At 41.4% G+C, this 21,689-nt stretch overlaps 1 protein-coding gene across 5 annotated transcripts in view; it reads left to right on the top strand.

The window, feature by feature from the left end:
• LOC117745969 (receptor-type tyrosine-protein phosphatase F) overlaps positions 1-21,689 on the top strand; it is a 153,182-nt gene that overhangs the window by 28,382 nt on the left and 103,111 nt on the right. For 2 of the 5 annotated variants that reach the window (XM_034554667.1, XM_034554663.1), the window contains exon 1: positions 9,288-9,594. The exons of 2 other annotated variants lie outside the window; for them this stretch is intronic. The gene's annotated coding sequence lies outside the window, so the exon portion shown is untranslated. Of the gene's footprint in view, positions 1-9,287; positions 9,595-9,716; positions 9,807-21,689 lie in introns of those variants that run through there. One more of the 5 variants, XM_034554666.1, reaches the window with a different exon arrangement.

The following is a 21,689-nucleotide window of genomic DNA, read 5'->3' as shown; positions in this document are numbered from 1 at the left end:
ATAATACTGTCAAATAGTAGACTGGAGGAGATTAAATAAGCGTACTCTTTAAATAAGTGCTTTGAGCTAATTTGACACCCCATACACTTTTAATTGTTAAGATTTGATGTGGCTGACCAACTTGCTACTTAGAATTTTAGTCATATTTAGCCCCAGAGACTTTTCTCATTCCCCCACTTGTAATATTTAGCTACTGTTTATCTACTTGATTTAAATTGCCAATTTAGTTTAGGGCATGTGACATGTAGACTAATTTGCATAGTCACTTAAGGGACACAGGGTTACTTTAATTCAGCAGTGAACATATTTTGCAGCCATGGTGGCTTGTCCGCCCACAAGTATTGGCCATCTGGTGACAACAATTTCTAAACCTCTCCTCAGGAAAATCAGGCATAGGGTTTCCAGAAGAGTTATTTTCCCCAGGAATACATGGCCAACACAAAATTAATGAACAGGGGTCAGATATAATAATACAACTGTACAATGTCATGGAATCTAATATTGTAGCCTAACAATAAATACTGTCTATGTGAAGATTTTAAACAAAGCAGAGCACAATGCTGGCACCTTTATTGCAGGGATATTGTATTTGATTGCATTATGCTATTAAATAGTTGGGAGGGACATTTAGAAACTTTTAAAATGTTCAACCCCCCCTTTAGCATAATAATGTGTTACCCACTGAGCCCTCCAGCATAAAACTGAGCCTAGAAGTACATATAATTCAATATTTAAAGCATAAATCATGCTGTTTGACAAATGAGACCAAAATAAGAATACTTATTTATAGTCTTCCTATTGTTGAAACGTTGTTAGCCAATTGCCATTTTGTACTAAAATCTTCATCGCTGGGTCTTACAACAGGGTTTGCTACTTTCAAACAATCAAGATAAACTGTCAGATGTGGCTTGGCTCGCATTCCTATAGAGTGGACATTATTGTGACTACAGTCTCGACGTTGCACGTATTCGTCTCAAGAATGTCATGTAAAAAGACAGAGTCCTTAAAGTGTGGAAACATCAGCATTGGTCAGATGTTTTTTTTCACCTTTGCCACATTCAAACACAAAGGTCACATTGAAAAGATAAGTGCAACCCTGGAAGCACAGTGACACAGAGGTGGCATTTGTCCACTCTCGTGCTATTCTTAATATTGCCAGAGATACAACCGGAGTGGCAAAACTCATTACAGAGTTCAGAAGTGATCTGAACATTTTCCCAGCGAGAAGCCTCTTCATAGGCGAAGCGCATTCGGAGACGCTGGAGGAAATTACATCACGGTTCACCTCCCATTTCAGTTTGGGCCAGTCCGATGGGATCAGCTGCATGGCTGCAGAGCGATCGGCTTGTGGAAAGAGGAGGGGCCATACCTTTTTTGACAGTCTTCCTTTAAATCGTGCAGATTTCTTGAAGTCCCATCTGTGATCATGATGGCATGCTGTGTTTACTGGGTAGAAATACCCACAGTGTGGCCTGCAGTATGGCTTTGACCTCGGCCTGAAATATTTGATTACTGCAGGAAGTGGAGATTGTTCCAGAGTGCTTCAGTGTTGCCCGCATGGTGGCCCTGTTAACGCCATGCTGGTGGGTCAGACAGGAGGGAGCCTAATGGAATCTAGTAACTCTAGGAATGTTTATCCCATTGCCGCACCCACTGCAGACACTCCATGACAAAAAACAATCTATCAAATTTATTTTTAGAAGTGTTTTAACTTGAGCCGAATAAATGGGCTCTTTTGTATTTGCACTTGAATTACATTTTAGTCCTCAGGAGTTAGCGTTATGTGAACTCTTGATTCTAAGTGATTGATTCATTGAAATAACTTTGCATCTACTGTTTTTTTTTTTCTATAATACAAACATACATTACACTTTGAGTTAAAAGGTGCCTGTGTAACGAACTGCTTGTTTATTACCTCACACAATCCACTGGAGAGTGACCTGACAGTTGGCCACTGTCAGAGTGCCAGAGGTTTTAAGAATAGACTTTGTGTTCTCGGCAGGAGAAGGCAAAAGTACAAGGAAGGGATTCTGAGGAGAGATGTTTGATTATTATACATTTTCCAACCGAATTATATGAAACCTATCAAATATTAGTGAATGTAAATCTCTATGATGGGTGGTTAAAATTTTTACTAGTGTCTTCAGTAAGGTGGATTTTCCCCCCAGACTAGGTTTCCAAAGTATATCTGTTCGTGAGGTAAAGGTTGTTTTTTTTACCCTCTCAAAGAGCACGGCACTCTGGTGCTTCTACATTTGGCGAAACCTCCCCATCAAGAAGAAAGAACAGCCCAGAGGACTGTGGACTGTTTGAGGAATTGTACTTTCCCCCTGGAGCACTTAAACTCAGACTTTTGCCATTATTAGTTTGCTCCCTTAGCCTCAGATTCCTCTTTTATTACTATAGAGACCGATGCCCTGGACCCAGTTTGGCTGATCTGCCATGCACCAGAAATCCCAGAGATAAGTAATAGAAGGTGTACATCTTAAAAGACTAAATGAAGGGGAATGAGAGGAAAGGGAAAGGACTGGCTTTCTTCCCCATTAGCACTCAAATTAATCCACTCATTTCTTCTCTATAAATTTATGAGGCACTGATGCTATAATAAGAAGTTTTATGTTGAATTTTTAATTTCCTTAATTATTTTTGGGCTAGCTTTCTCGTCAGCCGCCTAAAGTCCATTTGTTACTCCCGACTGTGAATAGTTAATGAAGAGAACATCACTGAGGTTTCCTGTAAAACGGTAATAAACTCAGATTAATGTTGAGCTTTGGTCAGTTATTTAGTTATTTATTAAGTGGATTCAAATACTGCTGCATAATTATCACCTCACTCTTGTGATATCTGATAGCTCTTAAATATAGAGGTCCAGTCTTTACCATTAGGTGTAGTCTAAGTTTTGATTTTGTATTTAAGAATACAAGATAGCAATTAGAAGCACTTTTAAAATCGGAACTCTTTGTTTGAATCAGTCATTTTAATTCGTATAACCTTGAATACTAAATGCTTATTTCCACAAAACGTCATACCATTTCGGTTTGTTTTAGCTTTTGTTTGTTCACTGTTTTGGTCAACAGAGGGCCCTTATCTCCCTGTCATTCAAGCCATTGTTGAAGAGAAGGACCCTGAAAATGCAAAATGGCACGAGTGATGGATTACTCTATTATTTGGCAGGCTTTCTGTGTGTGTGTGTGTGTGTGTGTGTGTGTGTGTGTGTGTGTGTGAGAGACATTTTTATTTGTGTCAAAAGATGTGATGTAGCCCACACATTAAAGTTAGTAACTCTAAGAATTATGTTATGAACAAGATTATTTTTATATTGGATACATACTTTTGAATTGCAAAAGAACCTTATAAACATGTAACGAGGCTATTTAGATATTCATTTCAAGCTATTAAACTTCTTCACAAAGCCTAAGCATAGGTTAAGTACCTGAAGACATATTATCAGATCCTCATGCAAGAAGCTAACTCCTAATTTGTGGTTTAATTCCTTTTAGCAGTAGAAGCATCCTCTTCTCTCTCTGCCCCCCCCCCCCCCCCCCCCCCCCCCCCACCCGATTCCAGCAAAGTGATGCACTCTGGTGCAAGCTCGAAGATATTGCCTAATGAGAGCTGTTAACAATACTGAAATTGATTTGAGCTTTTGAATGCATCCCGTTGTGTCCGAGTGGTTTTTCCTGCGTGCCAATAGTAGTATATTGGCCAAATAAAATGCTTATTAGCACGTCACCGGTTTGTTTCTCTGGAAAGCGATTCCAGAGAAAGCTGACAGGCACGACATAGATTCATACGTTACGTGGTGGTTTTTTGTGCGGTAACATATTAACTTTGAACATCCGTGAATCACAGAGTGTATTTGAAAAGCATTTGAGACTTTTCACTGTAGCCAGTCAGGCTACTTTTCTTCTTGAGTGCAAGCACCTTCTCCTCTGTGTGAGTCAGACATTTATTGTTGAAAAGCATCTGGAAGGCTGTCTTGTCAGAGACAAAGTGTAGCCTCCTGAGGTTTGGAGCGACTGCTCTGTGGGGCTTTTATGAGGAACGTCTCGCTGAAAGTTCTTCAGATTCATCAAAGTCTCATGACGCAGCAGGCTTACTCCATCCGAGGTACTGCAGAATGTGGCCCCTGTTTGGATCGTATCCTTGCCTTGTTCTTTCATACACGGCACGCTTGGGTGCATATTTTGTGCTTGTTTGTTGTTGATGCTGGTTTCTACACCAAATCTCCCTTGATTCTCTCAATGGGGATATCTGGTTCAGAGATGCACCCTAGAAAAGAATTTAATATTGTTCTCTTAACCTCTGAAGCCTACACATTTCGCTGTTTGGTGGTGGTTATCCTCATTCTCTTAAGATGACTCGAGAGAATGTACGTGCGTCGTGAGAGACTTCCTTTTACGAACTGCCAGGCAACAATGACAAAGATGAGGTTTGGAAACATTCAGGGAGAAACGCACCATAAAAGAAGCAGAGATGTCAGTGTCTCCACCACAAAACAGGAGGCATTGTAGAAACGGCTTGCATCTTCGCTTGTCTGTTGACGATAGCTTGTAAAATGTAACACTGCTGAACAGCTGGCCACACACACCACAGCATTTCTCTTTCTCCATGACTTTTCCTTGATTGGGAAACGAACGAGTGCGCTCCTTCTGCTCTCCCGCTCTCCACCCACATACAAGGTGAGACATGTTACGATATCCTGGTCTTGGAACCTTTTAACATACTTTTATGGGAACTGCAGTGCTGATATGGCTATCTGTTCCAAAAATGCACCTGACTGTAATCTCAGCGGAATGATCATTGATCAAAAAGACAAAGAGAGATCTGAAATTAGACAGGGAAGGGGAGACATATTTAGGTGAGAAAAGAAGTGAATTAAACCATGGAGGCTTTAGCGGGAGGCAGTGGATGACGTTGAAGGTCAGCCGCTAGGATACTTTTGGACAAATGGAGCCAACATCCATATCATTGATTGCCAACGTACCCTTTGAAGTTGCACAGAGTTGTCTTGCACACTGTTCTTGACCCCTCCATATGCTTTGCTCCCCATTTGGTATTTAAACAACCATAAAAGCAAACAATGCTACATCAGTTGGGCTTGTCCTCGCCTCCCACAAACACACCATACCACCTCCCGCAGTGCCGATTTCACCTCAAAGCTACTTTTCTGAGTCACCCACATCTTTGCTGTCATTGCCACCCCCGTACCGCTCTCTGAGTGCAGTATGCAAGAAGTCAGTCTCTGGAGAGGTTGAGCACAGGCGGGGCCAGAGGGTGGAGAGGGGGCACAGTGCCGTAAAGGGCCTCAATGACGCTTCATTTCCCCATTTTAATTGGGCTATCTAAATGCACCCCCAGTTTGTCAATACCCGCCAGGGTCCCAGATAAAAATGATTTGTCTCATGCATTCGGCGGCATGCTCTGCTGTTCCCCTTAGAGAGCGTCCCCGCCAGTTGTCGGTAGCAGAGTGTAATGGGAGAAGGCTCGTTGTTTTTGATTTTCCAAGAGGAGCAGGATAATATGTGCCTTCCTCTCCTCCCCTCTTGTCTTAGTCATATTTCTTTATTCCGTGCTCTTATTCTGTTGGTAACTAACATGTCGATGTCGGCATGCAGCCACATGCAGCAACATGCAGCCACCTCTATGGACACAGACTCAGAGGCACAAGGACACATGCACCATTTCACATGCTCTACACACACAGAGACACATCTGCAGTTACACACACACACACATGCACACACGCACACAGACACACACACACACACACACACACACACACACACACACACACACACACACACACACAGGGGCTCACTGGAGGTCAGCGCCGAGAAGCCAATCTTATCTTTGTTTTTGTGTGCTCTGTTTCCCACTGTCCTTCTCTTTTCACACCTCCTGATGCCATGTGCCACCACCTTCCCTCTCAGCGCTGGAGTCAGTGTGTTATCTGCAGACAGTCATGAGAAAAACTCAGGGCCAAAAGTGTGCCCTTGGTGCATGGCCTGTAGTGCTCACACGATGTTTGACTCTTTCAATCCTTTTAGTGTTGCTTAGAGATAGATTACGTCGTATCCTAAAGATAACCACTTTGTGCTTAACTATCTTCTCTGTGCAAATGCTGCTCTTTTATTCTCTTAACTGATGGGAGATAAACATAATGTGGTGGCTTGCGTGAAGAAAAGGACATGTAGTTTGATTAGATGAATAGCTTTCACGTGCTTCCCGTGTAGCTTAAACAGTCCCTGTAGCTTGACTTGTCCTAGATTACAGGCTGAGGAAATCTTACGGTGACCCATAACCAATCTTTGTAAATTATAATATGATCCGTGTATGTGATACAGATACACAATCTGGAGGTAAATTAGCGAACAAACGGACAACGACAGTAGCCAAGCCTCAGTAAATTGTGAATTGGGTACGGAATTCTAAGCTAACAGGTGTTGCCCAGCTGTGCTTTCGGTCATAATAACACAGTCCCAGTCTTAAGAGCCCATCAGCTGCAGCACACTGACTTTCAAGGCTCAGTGTTTACAACACAGGTCAGCATATCTTTACTGGCAAGTGGACAGAATTGTATTCATCAGTGACCCCTGCTGAATGGGGACATAAAGCACATTTATTTGGAGGCAATTAAAAGGATGTTTTTTGAAGAGTTGTTACTTTAGATGGTAGATAATAGTATGCTGAGATGAGGTTTCTTACTGTTTCAAAATGCAGTCGATACAGTATAAAGATTCTTATCATTTATCCAGTCAATGAACAGACCAAGAAACTTATTTTCTTACCTTGAAGCTGAACCTTGTTAAAATGTTTGGCAGACTTGTTAGATGGTGCAGACAGCTATATTGATGGAGCATAAGGCCAATGTGATTCCTCCCCTGCTCCCCTGTTCTAGCAGCCAGCACTACAACACAGGAGCTGAGGTGTCTGACTTGATCCAGGTGCTCTTCACCTGCAGATAACCCTGGAGCTGCAGAACAGATTTCTACATACAATAACTCACAAAATAAAGCCTGAACAGCCCAAAATATTGATCTTACAAAAGCAATGTTTTACTCGAACCCATTAAAGGCTACCGTTGGCAGACAGGCTTGAATCAGGGAGAGGCCGGCTCTTTCAGATTGAAGAGGTTGTCAACCTTTTTTTCAGTCTAATGAAATTAGTGGGGGATGGGTGGTTGTCACAATAATATAAATTATCTGACTTGGTAGGGGGTGTTTCCAAATCTATTCAAGCCCTTGGGGGTGTGACACAAAAAATAAGTCCTAAAACTGCCTGAGCTACACAAACTCACTCGAGTCAACGTGTTTTATCTTGCGAAGAGGGTTACTGCTGCAGTCCATCTGTGTGTTCAGTTTTCCTTTGTGCTAAAATGAAATAAGCCTACACTGGACATGAATTGGCTCATGTTGTGCAACTGACACACTAGACTACATTAGTCTACAATTAATTTTCTCTCCCACTCTGCTGTTAAGACCACCAACCAATAATCTTTACATCTACCTTCTACCACTGTGTGATTTGTTCAGCGATTTGATCTCGGGTGAATGTGACATTTGAGTTGGCGCAGACTCTTTACACCCACAAAAATACTTTTTCTTTTCTCCTCAGGAGGTGCGTGGGTGTAATAATTATTCTCTCACGAGTTTGCAAGGAAAAAGAACGTATCCAGATTGGTTGTTCTCATTTTTGCAGATAGTTGTGATTTAAATTTGAGGAAGCCTTTGTAAATGGTGCATGCTTGAGATCCCTTTTTTATTTTTATTCGTAAGATGGAATATATTTATAGTGTATGTTCGGTCAAACAAATTGAATTACTTTGAAATCACATGGCCCACATCCCATTTGTCTTCAACAAGAAGAAAGTTAAAGATAAAACAATTCTTTCTCTTGCTGAAAAGTCAGTTGCATGCACAGATCTGCAGCCTCCAGTAAAATAAGACTGTCTCCCATTGTTAACAACAAAGAGAAATGTAGAACACATTGCAAGTCGCCATTTCCTTCAGCAGAGTTTAAGCATAGAAGACATTCAACATCGCTGCTTTTTGTGGAAACCCTCATAAGTGCCTTTTAGAATCGTACTTTGAATATCTGTTGTTATATTTCATTTTAGGAATGTACTGTATCAGCAGCAGTACTGCCCTTATATTCATAGGAAGTACACAAGCCAACAATAAGGCAGTTCTTCAAGTTAATTTTCCCTCTTAGAAAGTATTAACATATTATGATATATTTGTTATGTATAATTGAATTATTAATGCAACATATTATATATGACTTCATCTGAAAACATTTGTCCCGGACTATGCTACAGTTGCAGCGTCAGCAATGCCACTGATATATAGAGAAACCTATCATTGCGTCGAGGGTCTAAAAATTGTTGAAACATTGCTGGATGAGTCAAGTTACAGTCCACACGGTATTATTGGGATAAATGAGCAAACTTCTCCCCAAGGTCCCGTGGCTCTGTGATCTATTAAGGCACTGTCGTCTCGGATGGTGCATCTCATAAAGCAAGGGAATTTTTGGGGATGAGAATGGTTGTGCTGACATCCTCTCTTAGTGCAATCCCTTGTCCTTGTTGGACGGAAGAGAAAAACAGCACCAGAGGCTGACTTGGCTGTTCCTCTGAGCTGTCATAAATCCAACTGAACATTTCTGAACATCTGTTGTGGATGATTAGCTCCACGGCTAGCAGAGTTTGTCCGGAGGGAGTGAGAACCAGCATGTGTGTGTGTGTGTGTGTGTGTGTGTGTGTGTGTGTAAGTGTGTGTGCGCGTACTTGTGTGTGTGTGTGCGTACTCAACGCCTTGCTGATTTAAGAATTGGGATTTTTCACATTTATTGCCTTCCAAAAGACTGAGAGAGGGGGACAAATTATAATTTTTCAAACAAGTTAATTATCCCCAAATCATGTTACTGGACATGTTAAATTGGCACAGTCCCATGGGAATGCTTGTATGTTTCAATGTCACACTTTGTTAACCCCTTAGTTTCAGTCATAATTACATTGCAAAATGACTTTGTTCTCTCCCTGGAAGCTGGTCAATAGATACATCGTAATGGAGTCTCTCAGCTGCAACAATACATAACATCACATGTACTAGTACATCAAACCATTTCCTTCTACGTCCAGGTGCACTACAAAATAGTTTCTCATTGGACAAGGTTCAAAAAGGTAAGGCCCCACAGCCTCCTCCCACTTCACACTGAAATCTGACACCAATGACATCACATGGTGGGTTTGGCTTCTCCCAGGCAGTCCCTGCACACCCGCTCTCAGTGTGTGAACAAGCTCTGCCTCAGAAGGATCTCTCCCTCACCACAGCTGGAAACATATTGCTGGAGAGCCAAAAGACAGTTCCTCTGGTTTAATGAAACGCTGTGAATGGAATAACTGAGCAGGAACTGGAGACTATTTTCGCTCACACACTTTTTTCATAAGACAAGGATAATCTATCTTGGATACCGCTGGATTTTCTTTTCTAGGATTTGCGTACTCTCGTTCTCTCTGTCTCTCTGTCTCTCTCTCTCTGGAATAAGGAATACAATAATTAATTTATAAGTGGACCATATTGAGATGCTTTGGTAAGTGGGAATTGGAACACCAAATGTATAACTTAAATACAGACGATGCACAGGTACATTCTTTTTATGGGCTGGGCTGTCCTAGACTCTGAACTTTGTTTGTCTATTTTTCCCTGTTCCAGCGTGTGCTTTTTTTCATCTCAGGATATACCTTCTACAAGTTTCCTCTTCCAATAAAGTAACAAAATAAGTTGATGTGTTACACTTCAATGGTAAGGTATTTCCTTACTATTCTTTTGTCCCCTTTTCTTTTGTCCATGCTCACTCTTGCTTGTTAAGCCAAAACAATAGTTTAACCTCGTCTTGGCTTAGCTCTATTGGCTGGCTCGCTGGCAAATTGCCCTGTCTGGTGCGAGCCCTCCCCTACGTATTCAGTAGACTTTGAATAGAAGGGCCATAGAATGTCCCCTAGCTACCGCTGCTAAGGTGAGGCACCCTGACGTTCTACTGCATTAGGCCTACACTGAGGCCAAACAACCTGTTTTTCCAGTTGTCTTTATCTCCCTTGGTAATCTGGAGGGTAAAGTTTCACAAACAAGAATTCCATTTAGAGGGAAACACTGAAACGCTTTGAAATCCAAGATAATTGTAGAGGAAAAGTTTTGGAAGTTACAAATTGAGATATTTTGAAAATATTTGGCCTTGCTTTCAACAAAGTTTAACCTGTAATACATGTGTCAGAATGGGTCATTTAAATGTTTAAAGGTTGTTATTCTCTTACTGAGATGATTAGCTATGCTTATTCTTGCATACAAATTATTCTGGGAAAGATTCAACTGAAGACAAAAACATAGAAAGAAACTGCTATAAATGCCACACTCATCTGAAGTTATGTCTTAGATATTTAGTTTCTTCTTACAACATAAAAGTAAAGTACAACATAAAACTTTTGTATAATAAACATATGGACTGAGTTCATCTTTTTCTTGGTCACAATAAATTCAGTAAAGTCCGTTGTTGCACAACAAATGTGTTGCTCAATAAGAAGCCTGGTGTCAGTGGGGAAAATATCCTATTTGCAACTTGCTCTTTTCCATCAACGCTGTCTTGAGCTTCTAAAGAACATAGTGTAGACAACATGCCTGTCGCGTTTAGTTTGGCCTTTGAAAGGACTAGACTTCCCTGTGGGTCTGTCTCACTGCAATCTGAACTTGTGAATGTGTTCTGAGCTTGCTTTTTTATCATTTATTGTTTATATTTTTCCTTTTTTGTTAATGACTCAAACTCAACAACTCAGCCCTGTTCGTCTTGCCTCAGAGTGATAACTCAGACTTGATAACAAAATTATCTTGAGGCGCAGCTGAAGATGGACACTTTGTTAAAAGGTCTGTTCAGCTGCTACGTAACATAAACAGACAAGATGATCAGCCATGGTGATTTGTTCAAACCAAGCCAATCCCCGTCCACACCGGATGACCTGGAGGTCGTCCTCCTTCACCTCGTCCATACATGCCACTGACCCTTCATTCCACTGCTTCAGTCGCTTTGTCACCTGTAATGTTTTGGAGAAACATTATGGGATGTCTAGCAAGTGACCCCAGGAAACAACTGAGGCCATTTGTCTACCTCTGTTCCTGATTCCCTGATTAAACATACAAAATATCCCTCATTTAAATGACTACCTCAGCAGAAGGTGAAGTCTTTCCTTGTGAATAAATTACTCTATGTGGAACAGTCAATCATTCAACCACTCTCCCCATCGCATTCCTCAAAAGTAATTATGGGCTGGGCATATGGATTTTTCCATAGAACTTGATTTCTAATCATCGTTGAATTGGGAAATGTGTAATGGCCCGTTGACGCATGATGGATCTGCTTAATCACCCTAGTCCCAGTTGGGGCATGAAAGAGGTTGCTTACAATTACAGATCAATGTCTGTGAAGGCGATTGTGTCAGTGGAGCCAGACATTTGTCTATGTTGCACACTATAAACGGACAGGAAACCTACAAGCTTTTGTTGGGTTATTAAAGTTCATAGTTTTGATGTTGTACCACACAACTTATTTATGATAAGGTGTCAGACTTCACAATGCCAGCAGAGGGGAGTTTCTTTCATTTGTTTTTGTCAAGAATTGTTGCCTATTGTTGACAAGGTGGTGACTAGTTGTTCTATGATGACAAGGCCTAATTGCCAATCTTCGGTTCTCTTCTAAATAACATGTATATGCAGCTAAGGCTGAGTGTGCCAGATATGTCTTGCATAATGTAGAAATGTCAATTAGAGGCCACCGCCTGCTTGATGTGTTAGCTGTTCTGATAGACACTTTTTTTTTGGTCTCAGTTTCAGACAGCCGCTCATTGATTGTGACAGGTGCTGAGGAGAAGGTTTAGAAAGAAGGGCTTCTTTACCACTAAAATCAGCAGTGTTTTGACAAGAAAGCTTTTCCTAAGTTGCCCCAAGCAGAGAACTCATTTGATTGAAGTTAGGTTTGTGTCTATGCGTTTGACATCTACACAAGCTCTCTAAACACATGTTACAGTTTTGACACAAGATTATACCCAAATAGGCAGGCAGGTTTATTTTAGAGAAGGGGATGTTATTTTCGTTGCCAATTAGTGACGAATAGAAATTGTCCCAGCCGTAAAAACCCAGTGCATCTTTGGCAGTGTAGCTTGAGCTCATTGTCTCTTTAAAGTAGATTAAAGTGGATCGTAATGTTCAGTTGAGATGATTCAGCTCTTTTCTTACCTTCTGTGCTTTTCTGTGCTCCTCTTTACATGATATATTCTATTCGGCATTGTAAATGTATCTGTCTACATTTTATGCCCAGCTATAGCAAGCGACCAGAGGTCTGTTTTGTGCTCATAGCCTTGAACCCTTCATTTCAAACTTAGCTTTATACATTACAGCCATGGTTTCTCAATGGGAACACACATTTGTTTGGTCAAATAGGACATTTCCCCCCCCTGCACAAAACTCATTTCAATCTCACATTGTCGCATTATGAATCCACATTGATTGAAACAGCCTCCATCTTCAGGGGTCAGCTGCCGTTTTTGTACTCGGTATGTATGATGAGGCCGACCCTTATGCTGTTGTATGTGAAATTGTAATGCAGGTTGGAGACATACAGTGGCCATGGCAAATATAAAATAACATCAAGGTATCATGCTCTGTTGCATGATACCTTGATGCTTTTAATGGAATTACTGTATGATATGTTGCAAATATCGTATTATATATTATGTATTATTGTATTTTTGTTGGTGTTTTTTCTTTCTTTTTTTTTTTTACAGATTGTTTGCTTTTGGAACTACGTTTAACAGAATTAAATGTTGCCGGTTTCCCTTGCTCCTGGGTATGAGGGGATAACTGAGCTAATACAATTGAATTTAGGTTTGATTTATTTGATGCTTGGTTCTGGGACTGTAGTCATGTGGCTGATTTATCCCGCTGCCTCCACCACCGCTCTTGTTTGCTCGGCCTCCCAATTTCTACAAATGCCTGGCTTGGACTCAACATTCTACTTGATTACTTTATCAGCCTACCTGTCACTTCCCCCAACGTTATGACTTGTCTTTTAACAATCCTCTCCCGCTGATCTCAAATAGCCGCAAGTAGGACTATCCATATGTTATCATATAATGGAATCGTATGTCTTTTCAGTTTTGGCGACCCATACTCATACTACTGGCAACTGAGACGTTGGCCGCGGTTTGGTGAGATGTATTCAGCATTAGTGTAATGTTTGGCTTTTGTTCATCTTGTGGCTCATCCTCAAACACAGGCAATGGCTCTTCTTCCTGCAGCTGCAAAACCTTGAGGCTTGTTTTGGGAAGATGGATGGAGATTCATTTGGTTTCATTATAATGCCTGACTTATTTATAGCCTGCCTGTGCAGCGCCTGTTGGCCCACTGTGGCCCTGTAAGGCTGATGGGGGCTGAGGCGTTGATGAAACATTCCGGGGTATTCTCTGAGGAGAGCACTGCTTGTTTAAGGGAGGGCAGCAGGGTGACAATGCAAGAACCATGGGCAAGGTCACTGCAATCTAATTCCACAAGCCCTGCCTAGCTGCAGCATTCCTCTTTGGGAGCGTTCCCCTATCAAAGGTCTTGCATTGTGGGCTATGACACCAAATAGCCCAACAACATAAAAGAAAGAAACTATATAAAACTATATTAGGTGATCTGGTCCTCTACAAGTGGTGACCACAAAAGAAGGAAAGGGAGGACTTGCTTTCGGACCAATAGCTGCCCGGAAACACACTTTCATATTTTACTTGTGCACCGTTTGGAGTTAGGAGTTCCACAGCACCAATCCCAAACTTTTATCTGGATCTCCCCCTTCAGCCTCAGAGATTACCGCTTCACAACCCTGGAGCAGGGACGCTGTCTGCCTGGTAATTTGATGGCTAATCCCCTGCCTCTTCTCTACAAATCTCTTCCCTGATAAAGGGGTTGCTCCTACATTAGTAAACATGGGAGACTTGGCTGCCTAGGCTGACATGCAGACAAGAGGACTGGTTGAGGAAAGGGGAAGTGGAGGGATAACCAGTTTCCATTAGAGTTCATAGGAAAGCCCCTTTGCATTTCATTGCTGGAAACTCACATTAAGATGAACAGTCAAACCATGGAAATACCTTTAGGATCACTGGTAATGCAATCTAATTTTATGTATCAGTTAAATAATGCATAGTACATATTTGCACGTTGGTCAATGCAGGAAAAAAAAATTCCCTTTGGCCAGTATCTGATGAGGATAATGGTTTTAATGGTTTGATGGTGAGATGGAAATGTGTTGTACTTTACATAGAGTTACCATATAGTCCATTGTTAATGCACATTCATTACCCTTTTGACCCGATTATGTTATCCTAATGATCACTGCGCTGCTGCCACGGCTAGACACGATGGCTCACTTAAAAGGAATTAAATTGCTCAGATCGTTCTTCACAGACTAACACTGGGCTGTGTGGACTGACTACGTGACCAAGCATTGCCGGATGGCAGGCTGTGATCCTCATAAGAGTTGTATTAGGACATGTTAGCCTATGCCCCCTACAAGATTTCTGTTTTTGTCCCTGTATCAACAAAGCAGTAAGCCCGGGAATCAAAAGTGACGCCTGGAGCCCAAACATGCTCAACAAAGTTAAACAGGACCTGGCAAACATAGTCTTTAACCAGTATATGGAATGACTTCAGCTTGATGACGGCAACATTGGCTGTGATGGCTTTTCATTTGCTGACCTGACAGAGGCACTTTAGGTGTCAGGGTGGATCTGGTGGGGTGAGTGACTGGTCCTGTCCCTTCATGTCTTTGTGTATGTGTAATGGCCTAGTGTTCACTCCAATCGTTGTCTGAAAGTGAGATGACATGTCAGGAAGCATTTGGGGAGATTCCTGTTTTCAGCACATCGGAGACCAGTCAAACATCACAACTACCCTAATGGATTGCACTGAGGGTTCCAGGTCTTGTGGGTTAGTACTTTTTTCGACTTAATAAATGCAAGCAGTATGGCGCGTAGTATATATATATTATATAGATGTAAGAAAATATCGAAAGTATCCCCATATTATGTTTTATGATACTGTATCGATTCTTTAGTGGTAGACAGTGGCTCAAATTGCACAAGTAGTGCTGAGATTTTGGGGTTACTGAGACAAACACAGACCCCACTGTTCTGATTGCATTAAAAAAGTAAAAATACCTGCCCATGGTTGTGTGCGCTTTATACTTTGACCGTTTTCCTAAAATGTGCGCTGTGTTAGACAAGCTGCAGAACAGTGACTCTACACTGGTGGTAATTGATAATCTGGAGGCTGCCTCAGTTGCAGGTAAACCCTATCTGCAGCTATACTGTGAGGTTGGGGGAGGGAAGAGCGTATAAATAAGTCCTGCAAGGACTAAGGATTTCAGAATAACTAGAGGGTATGTTGGAGGGAAAGAGGACAAGAAGAGCAGATAGCGTAGCTGAAATACTGAAAGGTAGTGGGAGAAATGTTTAATATGGCAGAGGTTTACCCTCAGAGATTTCTTGAAGATTGCACAGGCTTAAATGTACATTCAGGCTGCATTTTTCTTGAGAACATTGCTCTGAAGAACAGTGTATTACCCCATGTCATCTTTGTTCTGTATCCACCGCTTGCCTAGCACACGACACTAAGTGCAGAGGCTTAAATGTGGCTTTTGCCTCTTTTAAAATGTTTCCATCAGATTGACAGAGTGAAATTCAGGCCCATGCTATGCTTGGGGAGATTTACTGTAGAAAGAACGCAAGAGAGAGCAAGAAGGGATCGAGAGATCCGTCCCAGTAAGATTTTCATAGGTAGTAATGAGGGCGTTGATGGACTGCAAGTCTTCGTGTTGTGGCTCTGGCCTGTCAGTATAATGGACCTTGCTAGTCAGCTGGCAATCGATTGTATTGCTCCCGCCCTCTTCTGCCTGTTGTACCTCACTCTTCCTGTCTGTCGACCTGCCACCCATGGAGGACAAAGCAGAATCTACTCCCAGACGACAGATACAGTGTCCAGATACTTTCTCATTACCTGAAAGGTGCTGTGGGGTGAGGAGAGAAGTCAAGTGTAACTCCGTATTTTCGTCCAATGTAACTAACTGTGAAAGCCTCAGGAGAAGCCATCAGTTGGTTTATAAATTGTGATCTTGACTTTTTTTTATAGCTGCAACTAATTCAAGCAGACTGTATGATGCACTTTATTGATCATTTACTGAAATCATAGTTGATTATTAAAATCTTTGCAGATACATTTTCTGTCCAATAATCTACAAATGAAATAATTGTTTCATCTTTAGTTAAAAATAGTGTTGGGTTTTTTACTTGTGTTTTGTTTGCCAGTAAATGAGGTGTAGATTAATTGGGCGTTTTTGGGTGTCTACCTTCGTTACCAATGGATTATTCCCTTCTCCGCTCAGGACTAAATGTTGGATTAAACACTCAGTAGGGAGAGCTTTTGCTGTAGAGCAATAAAATACAAAGATGTAGCCTCTGATGAACATGGGATATACCGAAAGTCCCTACTTCTCTTGCCCTTTATCGACTCTGGCGTGTATATTCCGCACTCCTCTTTTACATTTTAAATCCCCTGCCTCCGGAGAGCGATGGGGATATATGGTGTTCCATCTGCTGCAACAGACTGGCTCGTGGCTTAGACAGGGAGAAAGAGATGGAGAGGGGGAGAAAGAGACGGAGAGGGGGAGAAAGACAGAGAGACAGAGAGGGAGGGAGAGAGAGAGAGAGAGAGGGAGGGAGAGGAAGAGAGAGAGAGAGAAAGAGAGAGAGAGAGGGAGGGAGAGGAAGAGAGAGAGAGAGAGGCTTATTAGAATGTGCCTCTTTTCACTAGTTAGATGGGCTATAGCTAGACTATAGCTGTCTGGAATACAAAGCAGAAAAAAAGTTGGATTAGGACTTGGGGGATCCTCTAACTAACCCATGTCAAATCTGTTAGGTCTTAACTATTAATCTGACACCAAAGTTTCTGTTCCCTGCAAAAATTGCTTAGTTTAATAGGAAGTGCTTTTCCCATCCTTCTCTGAGTTAGTCTAACCCTTCCCTGTGTAAACACTGGGTTTGTTACTCTGTACCTTGGACCACAGAGGCTTGTTTTCTCTGTGTATTTTACATGCTCCGTTGTAGGGTGAAATAATAAAACCACTGTGTCAATATACAGTTTTATCCGCGTTGTAGCTCTGAAGCCAAACAAACCAAAAACCATCCAGTATAGTATGAAAGGACTGCATGTCATATAAAGTGAATGTAGGCTACGGTTGTGTGTCCTCTCCTCCGTGCTTAGTGGATGGTTGCTGACATAACAGTGCCTCAATTATATTTGCATTAAAGAATGTATAGAAATAAGGGGCTAATATCATGTACAGTTGGATGAGCACACGCCATCTACCCAGGACCCATGAGCCACTGAATGGCCACTTTTTTGACTACTAGCCAATACTGTACTGTAATTTGAATTTTCCTAGTATGAGTAGGCTAATCCGGTGAATTAAACACCAAACAAATCAAAGTATTTAATAATTGATGAAAAAATGCAGAAAATCCAGTATTTAGGCTTTAAAGCTGTTCTACCTACTGATTTGAATAATTTTCTCCTATGACAAGACATACCAAAGAGGTGGAAACGGTACAGCGGATTCTCTGCCAGTCTCACAGTATACATCCTCCTATAGCCCGACCTTAGTACAAAGTATTGTTGCAAACAATTACCAGAGTTGCTGCTCTGTCACTGAGCACTGAGGCCACAGCTTGGTTCTCATGCAGGCCTCTGGAGGGTCCCTGTTGGCCAAAGAGCTTCGCTCCTAGCCCGTTACAGTCACTAATCTGGCCTGACACCAAGCTGATTTACAATACCCCCTACCCTAAGCACTGACTCACTAGAGGTAATTGATTTAGAATAGTGTAGACACCTGCTGAATAGTATGAACCCCTCAAAAGCCCCCTCCTACCCTCTTATACAAGTTGGGCCCAATATCCTGGCCAAAGTGCCACCTGTTGGAAGTGAATACACTCACACACAAAGAGAAAGTGACGGTTTGTTGAGCAATACTAGTGAGAAGCTCTGCTTGTACCGTGGGTTTTCAGCTTGTTTTGTATTCTCTATCCACCCGTGTCCTACTGTAGTTCTGCAAAGCTTTCATTTTTCTAATACGCCTGCTCTTTCCAGTTGCTAAAGATCCAACCATGATGTATCCCTGATGGAGCTGAGCTTTCACAACTGCATCTGTTTGGTCATCTATTGATCTACGGAGCTTTACATTTGCTTGTCTTATTTGCTCACTAGCCTTCACTCTGTTTGTCTTTTAATGGTGGAGACAAGTTTTTCTGCCCAGGGGGTGGTGGGGGTGGGAAGGTTGAAGTCATGGTGTGAGGAAGGGGGGGGGGGGCTCCATGCCTTCTGTGCTGCCTGCCTAGTCATTTTATGGCACCATCTGTCTGCAAGCAAACCATCAAGTGGTGACGTCTTTCCCATCCTTCTTGCTTGACAGTGTGAATTTCCTTTTGATATATATATGCACATCTGCCTTTGAGAACGTGTCTCAGTTTCTATTGCTAATTTAATGTTTGGACATAGCACAGAAAGATTCTCAGTATTTCATTTGTAGAACTCTCTACATTGTAAATACAAAAATATTGTTTCAGTCTCTGCACTGGGGCAACTAGGGCTGAGAACATTTTAGAGACCCTAAATTGAATACAAAGCTTTGTTATTTGATCATTCTGCATCAGTTTTATTTAGACCCGACCATTGAGGTTTTTTATAAACAATGACAACACTTTTTATTCATATACCTGTTTTTAATACAGAGATAAAAAAGGGGTTTTCAATATGCGAAAGGTAAACAGTAATGATTTAGAAGCAATATTATAATGTTAATACCAATTATATCGAATACAAATAAAAATAATTGATACCCACACATTAAGGATGTCAACAAAGGGGATAAAATGAATAAACAATAAATACAAGTTTTCCATACAAAAGTCCTGAGCATAAAAGCTTTAAGAGATGATGCTCATAAGGTCGCTGCTCCTTTACAGAAAGCTGTTCCATCCACTCCATTGCTCCAGGTATGCAAAGCATTGCTGATATTTGATGAATGTCTGTTTTGCATTGAGCATGCTTTTTTGATTTATTGCGGGCCCTTTGCCCAGCACTTTGTAGAGCAAGCCATTTTCTCCTTGCTCTGCAGCTCGACAACGCCAATAATCACTCTCCAATAAATTCAAATGGAAGTGGCACTCTGGTATGTCTCTTCTACTCCGTGTAATACATATCAGTGTAATACATATCACCTTTCATTCCAAGATTGATTTGCAGCTGAAAAGATTGGTAGCCCCCCAGAGGTGATTGTAAATCCCCGCTTCAGTGGCAATTTATGGAGGCGCTTGAGTTTTGTTAAATGTTCATTCAACCAGACTAAATGCCAATCGACATTGTATCAAACGGGTGAAGCCAATGTGCTATGGTCTCTGCATTCTGTTGAGAGGCAAGTTAGTGCATCAGGTGCCTGGTGAATTAAGTCCAGCACTCGTGCGTCACGGATTACATCACAGTGCGTCATGGAGACGCTGTGTCATGTCCACATGGATGTAGTACTATATTACGTACATTTTGAAGTGTCTGTATTTAACTACCTGATGGATTTCTTTAAGTCATCCACAAAAGCAGACAAGCAACTGTGTGATTTATTACATGAGTGCTTTCATTGTAGGTCAGCATAATAAGTGATCCTTACTTTCTATTGCTCAACTTAAGGAAGTGCATTTATCTGTTATAGCTGCCTTTCAGTCTCTCAATCCTCTTCTCGGCAGTAAGGTGTTAACAATTAACTCTGTGGAATCAGCTTGTAAACAAAAGCGCTGTAAAACTTGATAGGTCACAGGACATTACTCTTTGTGAGGTGAATTTCAATGCAGGGCCTTGTCCCAGCCCTGTGAAAAAAGACATGCACCATCAAGTCTGTGTATACAGAAAGGCTTTCAGAGTTGGAGGGAAAACCTTGTTTCGTAACTTTGCACTTTCATTTTACAATACGGGGCTGGTCGGCTTGCAGTAATTCTCTTGGGGTCTTGTGGTGGGTGTTCAGCGCTGATCTAGGGCATGGCAAACTAATCAGGGGCCAAAACACTGCTGTCGAAATTCACCTTGTAACTGTGTTTATGGAGCCGTTGCAGGCTGCGCCAACAGAAACCCCTCTGGTCTGGGTTTATCACCTCCAGAGACGGCTGTGATTAGCTCCACACTCTGCTAGCCATATATCTCAGCTGCCCCCCTCCCAAAATAGAGATGAAGAAAAAGAGAGAACATGAGTAGGAGGGATGGAAACGATGGAGAGCAGAGATGCTACCTGTAGTTAGTTTAATAGTAGTGTTTACTCAGCTTCTGCGCTCTCTCTGCGCAGCTGTGCCAAGTTTAATCTCGTCATTGTCTGCTTGTAGACAACCAATTCTGTATGGGTGGCCACTCCCTTGCCACACACACACACTGGAGGTAATGATGACTTGAATGACAGGCACCTGATGTGGGCTGCAAGCAAACAGGATAGGTGTTTATTCACCTCACTCAAAAGCGCTTTTGTCCTCCACAGTTTACAGTTTGAGATGTTCACAACCCATTGTTCTCTTTTTAATTACTTCACTAAACTTCTTAGTGATCTGCCTTTATTACACATATATATATATATATATATATATATATATATATATATATATATATATATATACACACAGTATATGTTACACAGTGCATTACTGAGAACTACTCAGATACTCAAGACCCAAAAGCCTCTTCCTAAATGACTTAAAAGAGTGGATGCCCCGACGAGTGGCTAATCGGTGAGGGTTATTTAAACTTTGGTGTCAATTTAATAAACTCCTTTTCTCTTTCATGGTTTCTGTGTGTTTAGATACAATGGCGCCACTGTAACATTGTCCTTTTCTATATAGGATACAAGATCTTAACATCTTGACTGGCTCAAAACTCAGTGTTTCAAAACAGCTGTTCCTAAACATTAGCTCATCATGAGCTTTGGAAGCTTGAAGCTTGGATTTATTAAACACAGCCTTTTTGTGTCTTCAATAGGTTATGAATGATAATGAGCTGGAGGGAACTAACAAAGCTCTGACTTTGTCTTGTCTATTGATCGAAGTAAACCGAATTCTGTTCTCTAACTTGCTTTAACAAGGAAGCACTGTCGGACATAACTGAGTGATACATAATTTTGTTTGCTAGAATGCCATCATTTTACTATTTGCAATATAATAAACATGTGGAACTTCAGTACATTGTGGCATACTGGTTTATTATTTACTTATTTTGCAGTTTCAAACTGTATTTATTTCAAGCTGTTAAACAATTATTTTCCTGAATTCATCCTGACTAATTATTGTGATTATTAATTAGGTTTTCAATTTCTGGTAAATTAATGATGCAGGGCGAACTATTTCTCTATCATACACAATTTCCTCTCTTACTCATACTCAAAATGCAACTTCAGAATGAAATCATTAACAAGACAGAAGGATTCACATACAATCTCACAAGGGCAGCCATCCACTCCAACAATGGTTCCTGTGTGCTGAGCCACTTGCTCACATTTCAGATCACACTGCACCATTTCCACGT

This window comes from Cyclopterus lumpus, chromosome 17 (genome assembly GCF_009769545.1).
Source record: "Cyclopterus lumpus isolate fCycLum1 chromosome 17, fCycLum1.pri, whole genome shotgun sequence".
Classification (NCBI taxonomy): Eukaryota; Metazoa; Chordata; class Actinopteri; order Perciformes; family Cyclopteridae; genus Cyclopterus; species Cyclopterus lumpus.
This window is presented reverse-complemented; position numbering and strand designations above follow the sequence as displayed.